A 19415-nucleotide genomic window follows, 5' to 3' on the forward strand; every position below is an offset into this window, starting at 1 on the left:
CGAAGCTGGTTGGAGATGAGGTGCAGGGTTGGCTGGAGACAGGGAAGTGTGGTGCTGGCTGCGAGCAGGGGGTGTGGGGCGGGTTGGCTGGCTTTGGGCAGGGGGGTGCAGCAGAGGTTGGCTGGAGACGAGATGTGGGGCAGGCTGCAGGCACCGCAAGAGGTGGCTGGAGATGCGGGATGTGGAGCTGGCTGCGGGCAGGGCTCGGGCTGCGGGGCTGGCTGCGGGCATGACAGGAGGTGTGGGGCTGGCTGTAGGCAGAGCAGGGGGTGCAGCAGTGGCTGGCTGCTGGCAGGGCAGGGGGTGCAGCAGGGGCTGGCTGGAGGCAGGGCAGGGGATGCAGCAGGGGCTGGCTGCGGACAGGGCAGGAGGTGTGGGGCTGGCTGTGGGCAGGGCAGGAGATGTGGGGCTGGCTGGAGGCAGAGCAGGGGGTGCAGCAGGGGCTGGCTGCGGGCAGAGCAGAGAGTGCAGCAGGGGCTGGCTGGAGGCAGGGCAGGGGATGCAGCAGGGGCTGGCTGTGGGCAGGGCAGGGCAGGGGGCGTGGGGTTGGCTGTGGGCAGGGCAGGGCAGGGGGCGTGGGGTTGGCTGTGGGCAGGGCAGGGAGTGCGGCAGGGGCTGGCTGCGGGTAGGGCAGGGTGTGCGGGGCTGGTTGCGGGTAGGGCAGGGGGTGCAGCAGGGGCTGGCTGGAGGCAGGGCAGGGCATGTGACGGGCTGGCTGGAGACAGGGGGTGCAGCAGGGGCTGGCTGGAACTAGGGCAGCGGGTGCAGCAGGGGCTGGCTGCAGGCAGGGTGGCGGGTACCAGGGCCATCCCTAGATATTCTGGGCCCTATGCAGCCCCCCCATGGGGTGGGGGGGGTGCCTCCAACCTCCTCAAGGGGGAACGCCCCAGGCTTCCGTAGGAGGGCGGGAGTGGGGGGGGGGGCAGGTCTCGGGGGGGCCTGGCTTAGGGGGCAGAGGGAAACCACCCCTCAGCACTCACGGGCGGTGCAGCTGGGGCTGCCTCTTTGCACTTCCCCCTGCTGGTAAGTGCAGGCCCAGCCCTGCTGCAGAGCTCAGGGGAGTGGGGGCAGGGTGGGGCTGAGGCCCTGGGGAAGAGCCGGAGCAGCGCAGTGCCCCCGGCAGCCGGAGGAGGAATGACATCACTTCCGAGCCGGCTGGAGCTGATCAAAGCCCCAGCGCCTCCTCGCACAGCAGTGGGAAGAGGGTTACACGTTTAGCTGGCACCGGGTGAGCATCCCAGATATTTTGGACACTGCTTTTTGGCGCCCTCAAATCTTGACGCCCTAGCTGGCTGTCTAGTTTGCCTAGTGGTTGGCCCTGGTTGCAGAGTTGCCTTGTGGTTGGGGTTGTGGCAGGCTTGCCTTGAGGGGAGGAGGTGCCATTTTTTTGCATTTCATAGGTGGTAACCCTATTCTCCACTCTGGGTGATGCAACCTCCGGGGTTGCAGCACGGCTCAGGTTTGGCCTCATACCCAAGACCTGAACAAATTTGTGTGGGTGGAGTTGGGACCTGGCTCATAGGGTTGCAATGCCATTCACTCAAATTTGACCTTTCCAGACTCCTGTCATCTTGTTAGCTGGGCCAATCGTGAGTATCGCTGGGACCCCAGAGGCTGCAGTGCCTGGAAAAGCTAAGCAAACCTATGGGACAGCAGCCACAACATGACCCTTTGAAACAATCTGGCACTCCAATTTTGGTACAACCCAATGGGTTGGGAAACACTGTTACGGGGACAGGATATTCTCCCAACATTTTAATTTTACTGAACTGGAGAGAAAATTACTGAATTTTGATATTTATAGAAAACTACCACATACAGATAATGGTCTGATATCTCATTCCTCTCTCCGAAAGCAGCATACATATGTTTTCCTTCATATATTATCAGTTTTCATCTATGACAACTGAAGACTCTCTAAAGGAATGACTACACACATACACTGCTTCAAAAAGGGCAAACCAGAGATGGAGACAATTCTGTAATTGTCTCCATTTCCTGTCATTGTACTTGCAATTCATTCAGGCTTCAGGTAAACAAGTTTCAACAATGTTATACTCAAAGTCTGAAGAATTAACTTTTGAACAAACTAAGGAATATTTTTTTCTATAGATAAAGATTCTAAACCCCAATCTTAATTTAAGAAGTATACAGAAACTCCAGAGATTTGTAAAAATCTGAAAAAATATCAAGCCGTGCTGCATGATCAATGGTAAGTGAACTAAAAATCTTTTGTCCAGACAGCAACTGGAATGAACAAATCTTTCCACTGTGAATTTCTTTTATCCAAAGGATGTATTGGCAAGGAATGTGAAAGGTTGATAGAAACCATTCCATTTTTCTGATGTTTTGCGTGTGCATAAAAGAGATAATCTGCCAGAAATGGCTAAAACTACATACATGAGTCTGACTGAAGCTAATTAGAGCTGATCTGGCAATTTGACATAGGGAAGATTTCTGGAGAACAACATGCTTGATTAGTAGTGGAGAAGAAAAGAAGAATCCATGCATAATGCTCTAAGCTTTTCTGTTTTCTTTAGCAATAAGCAATCACTGAACTGGTCTGCAGTTTTTTGTTTTAACTGAACTCTCAACCCACAGTTGTAACAGACCAACACACCAATTATAAGAGTAACAACATGGGAAGGTAATGTTTTCCCAAAGCTAAAGCTGCTTTCTTAGAGAGGAAAATATTAAGAAGAAAAATAAATGTGGCCAATCCAGCTCTAGTCAGCTGGGAAACTGACAGCATCTTTTGGCTCATTTAAAACAGCAGTAACAGAGCAGCCTCCACAGAACTCTGAAAGGGATTTTGCTGAAACTGGACCATAAGCAAACAATTGGCTCAGTACAAGACCATTTTTACCCGCCTGGACGCTTCATGGGAGAGTGACACACTAACCAGATTGCTCAGGAGAACTGCCGCTAACTGTCTGTATAGTACAGTAAGTCACATTCAGCTGAGATCAGAGATTATTGAACCAACCCTTATCCAGGGCCGGTGCAATCATTTAGGCGACCTATGTGGTCGCCTAGGGTGCTAGGATTTGGGGGATGGCATTTTCTTCAGCAGCGACCACAGCAGCTGGATCTTCAGCTGCCCCAGTCGCTGCCGGCATTTAGGCGGAGGGAGCTGGGGCAAGGGAGCGCGGGGAGGGCCGCCTGCAGCAAGTAGGGGGGGGCGGCACGCAGAGGAATTCCCCGCCCCAGCTCACCCCGCCCCGCCTCCTCCCCGAGCATGCTGTGGCTGCTTCACTTCTCCCGCCTCCCAGGCTTCTGGTGCCTAGGCTGATTGGCGCCACAAGCCTGGGAGGCGGGAGAAGTGAAGCAGCGACGGTGTGCTCGAGGAGGAGGTGGAGCAGGGCTGAGCTGGGGTGGGGTGCCTCAGGGTGGAGGGTGGGGGGTTGCCGCAAGGGGGGCGCCTCAGGACGGAGGGGGAGAGCTGCTGTGGTGGGGGGCGCCTTAGGGCAGGGACTCGGGGGAGGGCGCAAGATGGAAGTTTCCCCTAGGGCGCGAAACATCCTTGCACCAGCCCTGCCCTTATCTGTTCCCAGTCCTCAAATACAGTATTTCTATGGCCAATTCTTCAGAGAAACTCTCCTGAAAAAACGCTCTTCCGGGATTCTCCACCAAGGGAGGCTCCTTCTTCCTAACATCAGAGAAACAGTAACTGAAATACAATCCACGAGGAAAGTATTTTCTAAATGGACAACCTACCTAATTCTCAATTACTGAGGGACAATCTCCACTCATTGTTATATTTTGCTTTCCACAACCAAATCTCTGTATAACTTATCATGAATGATGTATCCGAGTATTCAGATTTTAAACTGTATTGTCAAATCTGTTCACCTACATTTAGGTTATTGCTGATTATGTACTCTATGTATCATATGACTTTAAAAACAAACTTTGTATTTGTGGATAATCTAAGCACTATACCCAGATGTACAGATACATTTTTCTCAACATATGTATTATATATATATTTTTTAACATTAGCTTTAATAAAATTTTTCAAAGGCTGACCGTTAGAAATTTGCCAGACTTCCAATTCAACTAAAGAGACTGCATTTAAAAAATAAATTCTATATTTGAGGCAAAACCCTTGTGATGCAAGTGCACTCAGAGTTGTTCCACTTTCCTTAAAATACTTAAATATTCAGTGGAGCAGGGACTGTAATGTGTGCCTCTCAGGTAAGTGACCTAACTATTGGGCTATAGATTCCTGCAGGGTCTCTGCTCCCCTGAATACTTCAGTGTTTCATACAAAGTGGAACAGCTTCAATAGAAGAGTGAGTGAGATCCACCCCAGAATAGTCCATAGCCTGGTGGTTAGGGCACTCACCTGGGAGTGGAAGACCTGGGTTCAAGTTGCTGCTCTGAATCATGCAGAGTAGGGACGTGATCATGGGTCTCCCATGTCCTGGATGAGTGCTCTAACCACTGGTCTACTTAGTATAATGGTAGCCCCACAGTTGCTGTCATCATTGTGGCTGTTTCATGCAGGACCCAATCTAGTAGGCATGCTCTAGGGAGGCTTCTGAGAATGCCTGTCAGATCACGGACAATAGGTGGGGAAATACCTAGTCTGAGGAGACCACTGTAAGTTTGAAACTGAGCAGATCAGGGTGTCAGGACTTAGGCAGCTTTGTACATGCCCATTGAGAGAAATTTAGGAACCTTGGGAATTTTACTAGCAGAAATGTAGGCACCTGGGGAATTCAGGCAACAGGTAAGCATGGGTTTGAGGTAGGGCTGTCAATTAATCGCAGTTAACAATAGAATACCAACTGACATTTATTAAATATTTTGGCTATCTACATTTTCAAATATATTGATTTCCATTACAACACAGAATGCAAAGTGTACAGTGCTCACTTTAAATTATTTTTATTACAAATATTTGCACTGTAAAAGTGACAAAAGAAATAGCATTTTTCAATTCACCTCATACAAGTACTGTAGTGCAATCTCTATTCTGAAATTGTAACTTACAAATGTAGATTTTTTTTGTTACATAACTGTACTCAAAAACAAAACTGTATAAAACTTTAGAGCCTACAAGTCCACCCATTGTAACAAGTTTGGTTACAATTTGCAGGAGATAATGCTGCCTACTTCTTGTTTATGATGTCACCTGAAAGGAAAAACAGGTGTTCGCATGGCACTGCTGTATCTGGCATCGCAAGATATTTATGTGCCAGATGCACTAAAGATTCATATGTCCCTTCATGATTCAACTATCATTCCAGAGGACATGCGTCCATGCTGATGACTGGTTCTGCTTGATAATGATCCAAAGCAGAGCGGACTGACTCATGTTCATTTTCATAATCTGAGTCAGATGCCATGAGCAGAAGGTTGATTTTTCTTTTTTGGTGGTTCCTGTTCTGTATTTGAGTGTTTCTCTTTTAAGACTTCTGAAGCCATGCTCCACACCTCGTCTCTCTCAGATTTTGGAAGGCACTTCAGATTCTTAAACCTTGGGTTGAGTGCTGTAGCTATTTTTAGAAATCGCACATTGGTACCTTCTCTGCGTTTTATCAAATCTGCAGTGGAAGTGTTCTTAAAACAAACATGTACCAGATCATCATATGAGATTCCTGTAACATGAAATATATGGCAGAATGCGGGTAAAACAGAATAGGAGACATACAACTGTCCCCCAAGGAGTTCAGTCACAAATTGAATTAACGCATTATTTTTTTAACAAGCATCATCGGCATGGAAGCAGGTCCTCTGGATTGGTGGCTGAAGCATGACGGGACATATGAATGATTATCATATCTGTCACTTAAATACCTACAAAAGTGCCATGCGAATACCAGTTCTCACTTTCAGGTGACATTGCAAATAAGAAGCAGTTTGTAAATGTAAACAAACTTGTCTGTCTTAGCAATTAGCTGAACAAGAAGTAGGACTGAGTGGACTTGTAGGCTCTAAAGTTTTACATTGTTTTGGTTTTTAATGTAGGTTTTTTTGTACATCATTCTACTTTGTAAGTTCAACCTTAATGATAGAGAGATTGCACTACAGCACTTGTATTAGGTGAACTGAAAAATACTATTTCTTTTGTTTTCTACAGTGCAAATATTTGTAATAAAAAATAAATATAAAGTGAGCACTGTACACTTTGTATTGTGTTGTAATTGAAACCAATATATTTGAAAATGTATAAAACATCCAAAAATATTTAAATAAATTGTATTCTATTATTGTTTAACAGCATGAATAATTGTGCAATTAATTTTTTTCATCGTGCCTTTAATCATGCAATTAATTTTTTTAATTGCACAATTAATCACAATTAATACTTTTTTTAATTGCTTGACAGCCCTAGTTTGAGGATCTAAATTTTGAACTGAGGCACCTAAGGTGGCAGTTAAGTGCCAAAATACCTTTGTGGCTCTAGAGAGATAAGGTTGGTGAGATAATATCTTTTATTGGACCAATGTGTGAATTTAGTGTTTTCTTGATATCTACGATGCTGAAAACGTACCATACCTCTAACTGAAATGGTCAGGCCCCAGCCTCCTCTGTGCATGCTGTGATCAGTGGTTGTACTGGTCAATGCATGTTGGCCTCCCCCTATATACCCTCTGCATGTCCTCTACCTCTCCACACTTTCCTGCCCACAGTACACCTTTCTCAAGTTAGGGCAGGCACTAAATGTTCCTTGGGATGAGATTATATCTATGTTTGGAAAACACTGAGCACTCTGTGGGATTTAAACAAAATAAAAATACAACACTACAATCCATGTTTAACCGTGGAACTGGGCTTTTGGAAATGATATTATGATAATTATTAGAATATCTCTCTGGTGTTAGGTAACGAACGAGACACAAATGCCTAGATGGTAGAACATAAACAGTGCTATGTTAATACTTAAAAGTCAACATCTTTCTTTTTGAAAAGGCTGATGAAGTTGATATTTGTGATATCTGTGTTTAAATCTTCTTTTGTCGTCTTCTCTCTCTCAAACAAGTTAGACAAGGAAATATAACAACGGGTTAAAAAACAGAGGCTGGAGAAGCTTGGATAACAAAACAGTCTGAAATTTAAATGAATAATGCTGCAGGAAAAGTATGGTCTTGCAACAGTTAATGAAGCTTGGTGGGACAAAGGACACAACTGAAGTGTTAATGGAGAAGATACAGACAGAAAATAGAAAAAGGAGATGAAATGGAGGGGGAGTTATTTTATATATAAATACATACCTAGTTCTAGAGGGTGCTAATATGAATGAACTATTGAGGTTAAAAGCTGGAGAGAAAGTATACGATATTTTACATTCAGAATCTTTTACGAACAGACAACTGAAAGGGAAACATAAGGATGAATCATTCTAAAGGAAATGGAAAAGATGGCTAGGTCAAATTACTTGGTATTTGCAAACAACTTCAATGATCTAGGTATTTACTTGTACAAAAATGCGGTGAAGCAAAATGTCCTTGATACATTCTTTGTTTTATGGAAACAAAGGCAATCAGTGGGGAGACCAGCTTGGTTAGAGTTTATACTTCACCAGAAATGAACATGGAAAGATGGGGATATTAAGATGTGAAACCTGGAATCCACTGATCAGGATCAAATTGGAGTTTACATATCAAGAAGGAGGAGAACCCCCAGAGATACTAAGTATTAGCAAGAGGGAATGTCAAACTGAAAGAGTGACTGGGAAAATGAAATAGGGTTGATGTGCAAATCAATAGGTGCAGAGACTACGTTAATGGGTACACTAGAGATGCCTAGGTCACATCTACACTGTGTGCGGTATGGAGGCATAGCTATGGCACTGGAGCTATTCTCCTGTAACCCTGTAATGTTGACGCAGGCTACAGAGATTGAAGGGATTTATCTGTTGCTGTAGGAACTCCACCTCCCCAAGCGACAGAACTAGGTTGAAGGAAGAATTTTTCCGTTGATCTAACTGCATATACACGGGGTTAAGCCAGCACAGCAATGCGCTCATCTGTCAACCTAAAATTTAAGTGTAGACCAGGCCTAACATAGCTGCAGGGATGGGGAGTCTTAAAAGGTGTTCTTTGTAAGGGTCAAGAGGAAACAAGGCTGAAACGCAGGACAATCACAACCAAAATACAGCTGCACTTTTATTGGTGCTGTGTAGCATTTTTTCCTATTTTTGAACTAAGTGAGGAACAGAAGGTATCACAGAAAACTGAAAAACATGAAAGAAATTAACAGACATCACACAAAGATTTATCTTAAGATTCCAGAAAAAGAAAAGCCACTGATTGTACAGAAATGACCTCCAAGATCTAGCAACCAGAATTTTTCCAAAACAATTCACGCTATCTCCTACTTGCAAAGTACTGTATAAAATAGTGACCCACGTAAATCACACCACTACAGGAAATACAGACAATATTAAATTTACAAAAAAAGTGGAACTTGATACATCCCAGTAAAACATTCAGTACATCAGCACAGGGTAGAACAGTTCCACAGCTTGACAATCAATTATTTCCCTTCATACTGACACTTAATAAGTGGAAATAATAAAGAAAAATGTTGACAGAAACTGTCCTTAACTTAAACCTGAATATTTCCAGTAAAACTTCTTTAGTTTTCCCAAGAGTACTAATGGATTCTGTTCCCATTAAAACGAATGGCAAAACTCCCTAGGATTTCAATGAAAGGAAGATCAGACTTTGATTAAGATTTGGTTAAGGAGACACAGCAATGATGGAAGGAAATTAATCAGATCTCATGACGCCGGAGGTGCAAAGCAGATTATTTAAACCCTTCTTAACTGGCCAGTGGAAGATTCTCCTGGTGTAAGGGAATCCTACAGTGGCATAGGGCCTCTGTAGCAGTTTTTATGCCACCAATTCTGCTGAACTCAAATGGAGGATGGTGACCAGGGAAGAGAGAGCATGGCCAGAGTGCCCATTTTCCAGAACAGCCTTGTCAGAACAGCCATCATAACATAGAGAAGCACTAAAACTGCTCTACCTTGTGCCAGGCACCATGCTGGTATCTGCTGGCATCAGGTCAAGAATGAGGCTGCATGGCATTTGCCTCTCTCCTTGGCTGTGTGCCAATCACAGCTCAATCAGTCAGGAGGCTCTGGACTCGAGAAAGGATTGCAGGGGTTGCTTCATAGATCTATACAGGTCTGTCGCATCTTATGAGCATTTAAGATGAGCGATTTCAGCTCTACGCGGTCAGCAAAAACAAAAAACAAAAAAAAAAAAGAGAAAAATAACAATTTAAATAGTTTCTGTAGTGCGGGCAATTCCGCCCGCCATTCAACTCAATGTAATTTTGACTATATGCAGTTTTTGCTTTATACGCTAACCATGGAATGGAACCCCCGTGTAAGATGAGATTCACCTGTAGCAGCTATCCACAGATGTTCACCTAATATTGCCCTGGTGCTATTAGATGTCCAGACTTTTATAATCTTTTTCACTTTAGTCAGTCACCTGACCCAAGCAGTTTAATACTATAAACTTGTTTAAAACATGGGAGGTTGCCAGCCCTGAAGATTAATGGGAAGGAAGAGACTTCTGGCTCATTTTTTTTCACCATGGGACAGATTCTTATGAAGAGATACAGCATTCTGTCAGGAATGCTACTGTCAGTAGTTAAATGCAAGTAAAGAGTTATGTAAGACTCCCTGGTAAAGTTACGTGAGAGGGTTTGTCTGTGCAGTCTGAACATTACCATTAAATACTATGACATTTTCTTTAATTCAAGGGAAGTTTTAAAAGATAAGATGATGACGCATAAAGGAGTCCACTGCATCACAACAGTCTTCTGGTAATTCTTTTTAAATTTTTGAACATTTCAGGACTTAACTTCATCTTTACAACTGTAATCTTTATTTACAACTCGATAGCATATTTTTAAAGGAAATTAATCCTTTACAGAGCTATAGGTGAGCCTGCATTTTATCATGTATTTACAATGAACAAATGCAGCTGTCTCTTACTTCATAGCTTCTTCCTTCCAGGAAGGAAGAATTAATTAATCTGGATCAAATCTATGAATCAAATTCTTCTTTGAAAGTAGTTTAATTCACAACAGTAGTACTCTGGATTTACACTGATGTATAGAATGCAAAATTTGTCTCTATGTTTGAAACATAATGAACATGCTTTCTGAATACAGCACATCAGCTGTAGAGATTAACAGTAGTTTAAATGTTGGTATTTAAGAAACCATAAATTAATCCAAATGCTCTTTTATTATCAGGTATCGGTTCATCCAAGCCACTACGCTAGACATGGAAACCACAACACATTTTGATTCAGGCAGCATGTATGAAAATGTTTTATAATATACCATCCTTGAATGGGAATATTGCCTGATGGAGATAAATTGGATAGGAATATATTTGAGTGTCTCATTACATATCCACTGTCTGAAATGTATATTATGTGGGAGTAATTTCTCACTTTTTGGATCTGAAGAGTCTGTCTGTGGATTAAATGTTCATCTACATGCATTTGTTGCTTTCTCATTATAAAATGGCTGTTGGCAGGTTTTTAAAGGTCTGTAAGTCTCTAGGACAGGAACAGAACTATTAAAAACTTTGAGAGATGAATGTTTTTTAAATGATTACTGTTACTTAATAGCTCTATTACAGTAATGCGCAGAGGTCTCAGTCAGGACAGTGGCTCTATCATGCGAAGCACTATAAAACATATACTGTATAAGATTAAAACATTACAGTGCACAGATGTGTACTATAAAAATAATGAGATTATGTACAGAAGAAAAAACAATGCATCCTTTTAAGCTGCAAGAAAACTCATGTTGTGACGAAGAGCTGGGGGTAAGCTGACAGGTATGAAGAACCACATGGTCTGGCCAGAGACATCCCTTAGGGACAAATTCATTGAAGGGAGAACTCTATATCCTAGTAAAGAGGACAGGAAAGAAGTTGGTAAAGTACAAGGAGGTGCTAGTAAGGAATGGTGAAATGTAAAAGAGTCCTATTTAAATATAAACATGTGAAGGCAGGCAACTGAATATTGACAAAACGTACGAGTGAAGGACGAACTAGAGTGCCTGGTATTAAATGAGGATATGACTATTACAGGCATCATGGAAACTTGGCAGAAAGATGATAGTCAATAGGACACAGTAATATCAAGGTACAAAATACACAGGAATGATAAAGTAGGTCACGCTGGTGATGTGGCACTGTATGCGAAAGAAAGCACAGAGTCAAATAAAGTAAGTATCTTAAATGACTTATACTGTACCACAGAATCTCTATGGGTAGAAAATCCATGCTTGAATAATAAGAGTATAGCAGTAGGAATATATTACCAACTACCTCATTAGGATGGTGACTGTGAAATGCTCAGGGAGATTAGAGAGGTTACAAAGGCAGAAAAATGCAATGATGATGGAGGATTTCAACTATCCTCATATTTACAGGGTATATGTCACCTCAGGAAAGTATGCAGAGAGAAAATTTCTAGACACCATTAATGACTGCATCTTGGAGCAGCATGTCTTAGAACCTACAAAGGGAGAGAGAATTCTTGATTTAGTCCTAAATGGAGCACAGGATCTGGTCCAAGAGGTGAATATAGCTGAACCACTCAGTAATAGCACATACTGTAATTAAATTTAACATCCTTGTAGGGGGAAAAGTGCCAAATAAACCCACCATCTAACTTCAAAAAGAGGAACTACACAAAAATGAGGAAGCTAGTTAAATGGAAATTAAAAAGGTCACACTGATGAAATGCCTGCAAACTGCATGGGGACTATTTAAAAATACCATAATAGAGGTTTAAACTAAATGTATATCCCAATTAAAAAAAGACAGTAAGAGGACCAAAAAAATACCACCATGACTAAACAGCAGAATTAAAGAGGCAACTGGAGGCAAAAAGCATCCTTTAAAAATTGGAAATCAATCCTGAGGAACACAGAAAGGAGCATAAACTCTGGCAAGTAAAGTATAATAAGGCAGGCCAAGACAGAATCTGCAACTAGCCAAGGACACAAACATTAACAGCAAAAAATGTTTTAGTACATCAGAAGCTGGAAGCCTGCCAAAAAGTCAGCAGGGCCACTGGATGGTTCAAGTGCTTAACGAGCACTCAAGAAAGACAAGGCCGTTGCAAAGAAGCTACACAAATAATTTGCATCCCTCTTCACTGCAGACAATAAGAGAGAGATTCTGACACCTGAGCCATTCTTTTTAGGTGACAAATCTGAAGAACTGTCTCAGATTGAGGTGTCATTAGAGGAGGTTTCTGAACAAACTGATAAATTAAATAGCAGAAAATCCCCAGGATCAGATGGTACTCACCCCAGAGTTCTGACAGAAATCAAATAGGAAATGGTAGAATTTCTAACTGTGCTGTGTAATCTATTGCTTAAATCAGCCTCTGTATCAAATGACTGGAGGATAGCTAATGTAACACAAAGAGCTCCAGAGGTGATCCTGTCCATTACACGCCATTAAGCCTAACTTCAGTACCAGACAAATTGTTTAAAACTATAGCAAAGAACAAAATCAGATACGTAGGTAAACATGGTATGTTGGGGAAGATTCAACACTGCTTTTGTAAATGGCAGTCATGCCTCACCAATCTGTTAGAATTCTTTGAGAGTGTCAACAAGCATGTGACAAGGGTGATCCAGTAGATATAGCATACCAGGTTTTTCAAAAAGCCTTTGTTGACGTACCACACCAAAGACTCTTAAGCAAACTATAGAGTAATGGGATAAGAGGAAAAATCCTTTCATGGATCAGTAACTGGTTGAAAGACAGGAAATAAAGAGTAGGAATAAACAGCCAATTTTCACAATAGAGAGATAAATAATAGGATTTCCCAAAGATGTGTACTGGGACCTGTGTTGATCAACATATTCATAAATGACCAGGAAAAAAAAATCGCTGGCGGAGCCCCACTGCTGCAGCCCCGGAATAGCAGCGGCAGGGCTCCAGCAGTGATTTAAAGGGCCCGGGGCTCCCCACAGCAGTTGGAACCCCAGACCCTTTAAAGAGCCGGTGAGCCCGCTGCCGCAGTCTCAGGGTAGCAGCCACAGGGCTCCGGTGGTGATTTAAAGAGCTCCAGGATCTGGCCACTATGGGGTGCCTAGGCCCTTTAAATCGTCCGCTGAGCCCCGCTGCCACAACCCCGGGGTAGCAGCGGCAGGGCTCCGGCGGTGATTTAAAGGGCCCAGGGCTCCCCACAACAGCCGGAGCCCCAGACCCTTTAAATTGCCGGCTGAGCCCCGCTGCCGCAGCCCTAGGGTAGTGGTGGCAGGGCTCCAGCGGTGATTTAAAGGGCCTAGGGCTCCCCGCAGCAGCCGGAGGCCCGGACCCTTTAAAGCACCACCACAGCCCCGCTGCTACCGCACTATATGCAAACCCGTCTTATATTGGGTTGCGTTATAGCCAGATAGAGATGTATAACTGGGTTCAAAAAAGAATTAGAATAAAAAAGAATATCCTCTATGAACTCATCTATCAATGGCTGTTAGCCAAGATGGTTAGGAACACAACCCCATGCTCATAGGTGCCAACTCCGTGGGTGCTCCGGGTCTCGAGCACCCATGGAAAAAAATTGGTGGGTGCAGCCGCTCCCTGTGGCCCCGTCCCCCTGCTCCAGCTCACCTCCACCTCCTCTGCGATCGCGCCGCAAAACAGTTGATTTGCGTGGCAGAGGGGGGGAGGAGGGTTAACGCAGCGCACTGGGGGAAGAGGTGGGGCTGGGGCGGGAATTTGGGGAAGGGATCCAATAGGAGCAGGGAGAGGGTGGAGTTAGGTTGGGAACTTTAGAGAGGGGGTTGGAATGGGAGCAGGGCCAGGGGCAGGGATGGGGTGGAGTCAGGGCGGGAAAAGGGACAGGGGGGCATGGGCACCCACTGGCACTGGAGAAAGTTGGCACCTATGCCCATGCTCCACTCATATTGCTAGATTGCCTCTGACTGCCAGAAACTGGGACTGGACAACAGGGGATGGATCACTCAAAAGTGCCCTGTTCTCTTCATTCCCCTTGAAGCATCTGGCACCGGCCACTGTCAAGGACAGGATAGTGAGCTAGATGGACCATTAGTCTGACTCAGTATGTGCTTTTATTATTATTATTTTATTATTTTTCTAGGGCAGAGGCTGTACTTTTGTTCTCAGATACTCATTTTTAGTATTGCTGTGCTTTTCAATGCACGGTCTCTGCCCAGACCACACAGTCTAAATTCAACATGACACAACAAGGGAGGGTATCTGACAAAGGAGGGAAGAGGAAGAAGGTGATAATTATTTTGGTAGCTGTATTTTCAGAGGCAGCTCTACGTACTTTGCTACCCCAAGCACTGAAGTCAGGCGGCTTTTGGTGGCATGCCTGTCGGAGGTCTGCTGGTAACGCGGATTTGGCAGCATGCCTGCAGGCGGTCTGCTGATCCCGCACCTTCGGCATACCCGCTGCCGAACTGCCGCCAAAACTGTGGGACCGGCGGACTTCCAGCAGGCATGCTGTCGAAGGCAGCCTGACTGCCGCTCTCACAGCGGTCAGCGGGCCACCCCCTGTGGCTTGCCACCCCAGGCACGTGCTTGGTGCGCTGATGCCTGGAGCCACCCTGTGTATTTAGATGAAGTGAAGAAGTGGACACGAATAATATAAAAATACTTAAGAACAGTTGCTGAGGAGGAGCTTCCATCTTTATTAGGGGGAAAATACCAAATTAAAAATCTTGGGTGTAATTTTAAACACTTGAATGCTTAAGATAGGCATCTAGTCCTACACCTGGGTACTCATATCAGTGCATAAGCACTCAAATGTTGATCTTGATCCCCAGAAGTGAAACGGGCATCCTGACACAGCCCAGTTTTCAAGTAGGCATCGGAAGCCTGCAGCATGTCATACCTGGTGTTAGTGTTTGAGATAAAAATCAGCCCACAGTTCTGAGCATGCTGTTGAAGCTACACAACTTATATTTGGGGTGTTTCCTCACACAATTATGCTGCATATATTTTGAGCATCTTTTCTGTTTTCCACAAACAATACTACTTCATAGGAGAGAGAATTTGCAACCTAATTCTTGGTATTGTCTTTCAGTCCTGGGTAACCTCCAAGCAATGGTCCCATACAGCAACCTTCTCACATCATTGTGGACACCTGCAGATTGCTCAGTTCACTTTCACTTTAGTACTGTACCCCAATTTCAAGTATCAGATATCTGTGTTTTGACAAATATTTAACACTTAACTGGAAATTAAAATTTCAAGTACAACGAATCCAAGGCAACGAGTGATTCCAGGTCCTGTACAGACAGAGGGTCATGATGTGAGAAAGTGGGACAGAATCACTTCATGTCTTTCAATATTTGAAGGTTGGTGAAAAAGTTGGCAATGAAACGTGAGAAAATGAGACTGACAAATTTGTTCTTTCCTGAGTTTCCTTGTGTCCGTGTGCCAAATCTTGCTTTCAAAAGCAGTACCCTACATCCTGTAAATACAATCCATAAGGCTGGCAGTTGAAAATAAACTCTGCCTTCAATCCACAGAATATCTGGGGTCATTCCCTCCTATCTGAAATAGCATGGCTGGCACAGAACTCCCCATTTTTCTCACATTTCCAACAGACCAAACTCAAAGTAAAGATTTGCTATCTCAGAACATTTTGGAGCTGAAATGTAAACATTACCATGCAGGGAAGTAGGACTTGAATGTTATTTTTAATACAGCTGTAGGATGGCAGAAAGAAATTTGTCCTGGCAGCAGAGAAGACCTCAAGGGAACAAGGCATAACAGCAAGGAATGAGTGATTACAAGCAGGACTGTGCCAACTATAAATTGGAAAGCTAGGACTGGTGCTGAACACAAAGCCTTCTTTGTTGTCCTTTGTGAAACTGTTAAGAATTCTGGTAATATCTTAAGGACCATTTTCAGCAGTGATTTAATCAAATCAGAAATAAAACAAGGTTGGGTTGATTTAAATTAACAAGTCATTTAAAAGCTGCATATTATTTGGTCCAAACTGAGACATTTCCAGCACAGTACTTTCAAACACATCAAAATTATTTCATATTTGTTAATCACTAAGAGCATACTTAGCACTGTGTAAACACATGCTGTAGAGAAAAACATGTTTCTTGCTTCAGTATGCTTATTTTAAAGGCCCAATCCTGCAAGAAGTTGAACACCAGAGTTCCCTCTAATTTTTTAGATCCATGTGTGGAATGAATTTTGATATGTACATTAATATGGAGGTGATGTGTGACACATCACTTTTACATTGGTGCACATACAAAATTCATGGGGTGGGGTCGAGGGGTTCGGAGTGTGGGAATGGGCTCAGGGCTGGGGTGCGACGTGGTGAGGGCTCTGGCTAGGGGAGTGGGCTCTGCTTTGGGGCCAGGGATGAGTGATTAGGGGTGCATACTGCCCTGGGGCTGCAGTGGGGAGAAAGGACTGCCCCCACAGCCCTCTTTCACCATAGCAGCTTGGGACTGGGTGACAGGTGCTTCTCCCCAGCAGTGGCAGGGCTGGGCCGGGCCGAGGGAGGGGCTCCGCTACCTGGCAGCTCCGGCGGGCCTGGGCTGGGCTGGACAAGGGTCTTCTCTTGCTCCAGAGAGCCTGGGCTGGGCCAGGGAATAGGCGTCTCTCCCCGCCTGCCTGTGCATCCCTGGAGAGCAGGTCAGGCAGCTTACAGGGAACGTAGTTGAACACCCTCAATTCCTGTTAAATTTATGATTGGATTACCAAGTATATAATACATAACTGTTGCTTGATTCCTACTGACTATTAAATCAGAATTTTGCAAGAATAAGGAATAGCTGATTAGTATGGTTTCCTGTTGTCTCATAGATTAATATCCTGGAAATAAGTTCAACACCTAACCTCTGTGTTAGTTGGTCTCCTACGAGATTGATATATATACTAAGGACACACTAAGTAGCAAGATACTATAGAGTCATTGAGAGATATAATGGGTATATTATTCAATTAACTAGTTTTATTTAATGACTGGCATTCCTGTTTGTGTGAAATCATATTATTTGCTGTATTACTAACTGTATACAAACAGGAATAACATTCATTTGCTAAAATTTGGAAACATATGTACCTGCAGGCAGGTAGCATAGTGCAGTGGTTATAGGAAGGCACTAAGTGCTAGAACACCAGAGTCGCTGTGTGCGCTCTAGCAATCCACTTAACCACTTTGTGCCTCAGTTTCCTCATCTATAAAACAGAGAAAATACTTTTCCACTTGTGTAAAGCACTTTAAGAGCTTGAAGTGACACCTTGTAAGTGAAAGGTATTATCATATCTCACCCAGTGTCCCCTAAGTGTATATGAGTCTTTAAAAACTTATTTTTTCCTTTGAAAATGTCCATAAAAAAGCCTGAAAATGAATAGAAATAGCTTTGTGATCTCCTGAGGAAAAAGTAAAATGTTACTATTCACTAAGGCACGTAAATCTGAAAGATAAAATGGCTCTCAACTGTCAGACACTTCTTAATATTTAGAACTGAGCTCAGTTAACTATGGAAACTATTCATCATCTGTTAGTAGACAGTGATACCTCCCGTGTTAAGAAACTGTAGTCGTGTAACACCGTCATCATCAAACAGTTCATTTGACAGAAGAAAAAGCAGAGTCTGGAAAGTTGAGTTTAGGTCTGTGGTTTCCATGACTGACTTTTGTGAGGAGATTTGTTGCATTTATTTTTAAGAAATGTTGATTTGTTTTTTTAATTACTATTATTTTCAGGTTTTGATATTTCTAAAAGGCCTTAATCCTACAAAGAGCTTGTGTGGTGGGGTCACTGAGCTCAGTTGGTGCTACCAGAAAACACTGAGAACCTTTCAGAATTAGCTCCATAATTGTATTCATTTACAAAAATGTAATTCCTTGAGTGCTCACATTGTAGACCCAAGAGAGACAGTCTACCCGATTCACCACAATGTTACTCCAGTTTTACCTCACTGAAATCACTAGAATTACATTGGCACAAAACTGGAGTGATGAATCAGGCCCAGTAAATTTTGATTTGAGGTCAAACAGAGGGAGTCACAACAACCCCTGAACTCATATGTACAGTACACAAGAGAACACTGAGGCCTGGTCTACACTACACATTTAAACTGATTTTAGCAGCGTTAAACCAATTTAACGCTGTACCCGTCCACACTACGAGGCCCTTTATATCGATATAAAGGGCTCTTTAAATTGGTTTCTGTACTTCTCCCTGACGAGGGGAGTAGCGCTAAAATCGGTATTACCATATCGGATTAGGGTTAGTGTGGCCGCAAATCGACGGTATTGGCCTCCGGGTGGTATCCCACAGTGCACCACTGTGACTGCTCTGGACAGCAATCTCAGCTCGGATGCAGTGGCCAGGTAAACAGAAAAAGCCCCGTGAACTTTTGATTTTCATTTCCTGTTTGCCCAGCGTGGAGCTCTGATCAGCACGGGTGGCAATGCAGTCCCAAATCCAAAAAGAGCTCCAGCATGGACCGTACGGGAGATACTGAATCTGATTGCTGCATGGGGAGACAAATCTGTTCTATCAAAGCTCTGTTACAGAAGACGAAATGCCAAAGTGTTTGAAAAAAAATCTACAGGCTACACAGTGCTGCGTGACAAGCCTAACGGAAAGCCAGAGACTCAAATGGACGCTCATGGAGGGAGGGAGGGGGTACTGAACTCCAGCTATCCGACAGTCCCCAGCAGTCTCCGAAAAGTTTTTGCATTCTTGGCTGAGCTCCCAATGCCTGTAAGTTCAAACACATTGTCTGGCGTGGTTCAGGGAATAGCTCGTCAATTTACTCCCCCTCCCACGTGAAAGAAAAGGGAAATAAATCATTTCTTGACTTCCTTCAATGTCACCCTATGTCTACTGAAAGCTGCTGGTAGAAGCGATGCTGCAGCAGTGAAGTATCCGCTCCTCTCTCCTCCCCGGTGGCAGACGGTGCAGTAGGACTGGTAATCGTCCTTCTAATCAACCTGTGAGTGCTCCTGGCTGGCTTTAGGTGAGGCTGGCCAGGGGCGCCTGGGTGAAAATAGGAATGATTCTCAGTCATTCCCAGTAGATGGTACAGAACGGCTGGTAACCGTCTTCATCGTAGCAACTGGGGGCTGAGCTTCAATCAGCCCCATCCCTTTCATGTGAAAAAAAAGCTTCTGTACTGCCTGGACTATCATAGCAGTGGGATGCTGGGCTCCTCTCCCCTACACTACTTAATGTCCTGCCTGGACTATCATAGCACCGGGAGGCTGCCTCCCCATTTTATGTCACTTAAAACTCAGTATTTCTTATTCCTGCATTATGTATTACTTCATCACACAAATGGGGGGACATTGCCACGGTAGCCCAGGAAGGTTGGGGGAGAAGGGAAGCAACGGGTGGGGTTGTTGCAGGGGCAGCCCCCATGAATAGCATGTAGCTCATCATTTCTGCGGGATC

At 43.9% G+C, this 19415-nt stretch overlaps 1 protein-coding gene across 4 annotated transcripts in view; it reads right to left on the reverse strand.

Annotated features, from left to right (window-relative positions):
• Positions 1–19415, reverse strand: part of FAM185A (family with sequence similarity 185 member A) — a 77168-nt gene that overhangs the window by 19914 nt on the left and 37839 nt on the right. The window lies entirely within an intron of this gene.

This window comes from Gopherus evgoodei, chromosome 1, assembly GCF_007399415.2.
Source record: "Gopherus evgoodei ecotype Sinaloan lineage chromosome 1, rGopEvg1_v1.p, whole genome shotgun sequence".
Taxonomy (NCBI): Eukaryota; Metazoa; Chordata; order Testudines; family Testudinidae; genus Gopherus; species Gopherus evgoodei.